The following is a 4,187-nucleotide window of genomic DNA, read 5'->3' as shown; positions in this document are numbered from 1 at the left end:
CGAGCACCTTGGAGTCCCCACAGGATTTCAGGTCAGGCAGACCCCGCTCGCGACGATCGAGGAGCTTGTCCGGGATCTCCGGGCCGTGGATCGCTCTCTCCTCGCCCCGTGGCAAAAATGTGAGGCGGTGAGCTCGTTTATATTGCCCCGCCTCGACTTCATGCTGCGGGGAGCCCATGTTGAGAAGGGCCCCCTCAAGGAAGTCGACAAGCTTGTACGCAAGCTTGCCAAATCCTGGCTCAACCTCCCTCAGAGAGCCAGCGCGGAGATAGTCTACCTCCCTCCCAAAAGGGGGGGGTGTGGACTGCTTCCGCTTGCGGACCTGGCCGACGCACTGGTCATCGGACACGCATTCCGTCTACTGACGGCATCGGACCCGATGATCAGTGGGCTGGCCAGAGAATCTCTGAGCGAGGCGGTAGCCAGGAAGATCGGTAGGTCACCCACCGATCAGGACCTGGCAACGTACCTCTCCGGCTCGCTGGAGGGGGAATTTGCCAGGGACGGGGGGGACTTCTCGACTCTGTGGTCGAGAGCACGAAACGCGGCACGGCGATCGGGAGAAATGCTCCAATTGCGTTGGGAGTGGTGCGCTGCCCGGCGCGAATTGGGTCTTAGACTCCGGGGCTCACGCGGGCGCACGGTGGTTGTAACACCGAAGGTGCGGGACCAGGTGTTGCACCGTTTGAGAGCGGCAGTGACAGAGTTCTATGCCGAACGTCTGGGCAAAAAGCCCGATCAGGGGAAGGTCTTCGGGGTGTCGTCGCGGGGTGGTGTATCAAATCACTTTCTCCGCGGCGGCAGTTTCACCCGCTTCGCTGATTGGCGCTTTATTCACCGAGCCCGCCTCAACGTCCTGCCTCTTAATGGGGCAAGGCGGTGGGGCGAGGGTGATAAGCGTTGCCGGCGATGCGGGGAGGCTCTGGAGACCCTACCCCATGTAATCTGTCACTGCCGGCCTCACTCGGCCGCCTGGCAACTGCGCCACGATGCCATCGTCTCGAGAGTATCTCGAGCCTGCCGACTGCCGGGGACATTAAGGGTTAATAAAAGGGTCGAGGGTCTCACCGGCGAGTTGGAGGCTCTGCGCCCTGACATTGTTGTCAGGCACGAGCCTTCGAAAAGCGTCGTGATCGTCGACGTGACCGTGGCCTTCGAGAACGGCATCGAAGCCTTCGAAGCCGCTAGGGAGAGGAAGAGGGCGAAATACCTCCCTATCGGCGCCGTTCTCGAAGGACAGGGCTACCGAGTCGTGACCGACGCGATCGTTGTTGGGGCTCTCGGCTCTTGGGATCAGGCCAATGAGGCGGTGCTCAGGCTCTTGCGTGTGAGTAGGAGGTACGCGAGTTTGATGCGCCGTCTCATTGTGTCTGAGACCATTCGCTGGGGCCGGGACATCTACGTGGAGCATGTGTCGGGGGTCCGCCAGTACGCGGCTCCTCCTCCCGGTGTCCCCACCGCGGCACCGCCCCTACCCCCACCAGAGGTGACAGTGGCCCCTCCTCTCAACCTACCTCCCTCGGCCAACGAGGAAATCGCGCCCCGGAATGACAGCCGCGACGAGGCTGATGACGGGCATGAGGCCCTTGTACTGACACAGGGCCCTACCGGCCCCACGTATGACGCGTAGCGCGGCGGCGATGCCATGCGAGGCACCGCGCCCACTAGTTTTTATTACACTATAGTATACTATAACTACATTTATATCTACACTTTTATTTTTTATCTTTCATGTTATACATTTTTTTACATTTTTATTCCTATATTTATATACATTTTAGCGAGGGCAAATGACCCGCTGCACGTCTCTATTCTATCTTCTCTTTTATTTTCTTATTTACATTACTTTCTAGTCATTCTCTTTTAAGTTGTTTTATCTGGTCTATTGTTTTTTCTCCTGTTCTTTCCTCTCTTTAAACTTTTTTAATTTTGTTTATTTTCCTTTTAATCATCTAGTCACCTCCCTTAGTACATAAGTATTTTAATTTTCCCAACGTGCAGCGGGCCATTACAATATTGACAAGTCTAATTTTAATTTTAATCCTAGTTTTAAGTCATCTGACCAGGTCCCACTACGGGACCGGAATGATTTTACTCATTTATTGACGTGTGTGTGTCTGTGTGTGTGTGCGTACGCGTTTTATTTATTTTATTTATTTAAAAATGAAAACATTAGCCACGCAGGGGGCCCGATGCCCCCGCGCCGCACACCCCACCACCAAATAATTAAATCTATTTTATAGCGTGGTGCCTAAAGGGCACCCGCAACCTAGCCCTCGCCAAAGGCGAGAATGTTGTACTGCCTCCGGGTGCCCATGTAACCCGGGGGACCATGCTTTGAAAATAAAACGCCTTTATCTGTTCTTATCAGCTTAATATCTGATACACTCCCCATCGGGGAGTCAGAATATTAACTCGATTTTTGGAATTTGACGGAGCGGTCGGGGCTTGCTCCCCCTCGGTCACGGGTCGGCCACGCATTGCAGTGCCGTGTGGATTGGCCCAATTAGCCTTTTAAAAAGCACAAAATTCTGCTTTATTCCACAGCCCGTCAAACTTCCAGAAATCGAGGAGATATTCTCGACTCCCCGAATCGAACAAAAATTTAGAAAATCCTCGATTCGCGAAGTTCTTCGGGTTGTGCCGCGACTCCCCTAAATCGCGCGCGTGTGCAACAAGTGCCAAGTGTGCACCATTAAAAAGGATTTATTCAGCAAGAGCCGAGGAGCGATCGGGGCGCGACCAGCCGCCGACGAGGAGGACCACCGACGATCAAGCGCCTCCACCGAAGCCGGACCTCCGGGAATTACGACACCTGTGCGGGGAACCCGAGCGGGGTAAGTGGTCGAAACCCTTCTCTCTACCTCTGTAATTTCTGTCTATTCCCCCGTGTACTTGTAACGGTGTCATTTGGACTCTCTTTGTCCAAGTGCCCGTTTTCAAATACACGGTAAACCCCGTTGACCTCCCCTTTCCGTTCGTTGTTGTGTGTCTTTGTTCTGCCGACGATTGGCACCTGTGCTAACCGTCGATCAGAGCGAAACACAAGCAATTAACGGCTCCTTCCCGGTCGCTCGGAACGAAATTTCTGGAAATTTCGATCCGGATCACATAAGTGACAGGTGGAAACGATTCGACAAATTTCGCAATTAAATTAATCAATTAACTCGACGGCTGTTTAAACAATCAGCTCGCTGGTTGTTTAATACGGTTCCCGAGTTAACAGATTTTATTTATTGCGAAATTGGGGCGCAAGCCTGTGCCGACAGTTTAATAAACTAATATTTAACATCTTGTTGAATACCGGCACGTCGGAGCGTTTCCTACTTCGTCGAAATTGTGCTCCGTTTCGGAATAAGCCAGGAATATTGTTCCTGAGCCAAGACCAGCCGAATTGTTTGATCGGACTCGTTCGATTAAATTAATTCGGCTCTGATTTCCTATCAGTCACCGATCCGTGTAGGCCTCAGATATTCCTTAGCCCCGTGCTAAGGAAATTTTCTGAGTACCGCCAAGTATCGGTGCAGCCCTCTAGCGGTGGGTCCTTGCACGAGAAGCTCGAAAGAGTTTCTCGACCGCCCGCTAGGTGTCCCCCTTGGACAGGCTCTACTCTGTCCAAGGTAGAGTCCTACTATCGCTTTATCTTCTCTCCCTTTCTAACCTCCATCTGTCATCCGCTCTCTTTCTATCTTTACCCGTTTCATACTTCTCTCGGTCTATCTCTTTAATTTTTCTCTTTCCCGTTTCGGCCACTTACTTTGCCTTATTCCAATTAGTATATTTAGTTGACTGATCTTATTATATTTTATTTATTTACCTATTTACTCTATTTTACTGATTTTACCTACTTTTCTCCCATCTACCTACTTACTTATTTATTGATTCGTTGAGTTTTATCTATATCCTACTGTACCTATTATACTTACCTGACTTAGTCTTATTACAATTTTACACAGTGCTGCATATCGCTCTTTTTAGCTATTTACTCATTTTAACACTAATTGACTTACCTGATCTGTACATTATATTTTACTTTATTTTATCTTACTCCAACTTACTACACCGTACTCTAGTCACAATTCGTTCCTATATTACTATATTTTTATCCTGTGATATACAACATTTATCTCTAACCTATCTTTTATCTATTTACCTATTTATTTATTTACTTATTTACTTATTTATTT

At 49.9% G+C, this 4,187-nt stretch overlaps 1 pseudogene; it reads left to right on the top strand.

Moving 5' to 3' along the window:
- Positions 1–2,332: 2,332 nt before the first annotated feature.
- Positions 2,333–2,511, top strand: LOC143361174 (U2 spliceosomal RNA; annotated as a pseudogene).
- The last annotated feature ends 1,676 nt before the right edge of the window (positions 2,512–4,187 follow it).

The sequence above is a fragment of the Halictus rubicundus genome, chromosome 14, assembly GCF_050948215.1.
Source record: "Halictus rubicundus isolate RS-2024b chromosome 14, iyHalRubi1_principal, whole genome shotgun sequence".
Lineage (NCBI taxonomy): Eukaryota > Metazoa > Arthropoda > Insecta > Hymenoptera > Halictidae > Halictus > Halictus rubicundus.
The sequence above is the reverse complement of the archived record's forward strand: the minus strand, read 5'-3'. Positions and strand labels throughout refer to the sequence as shown.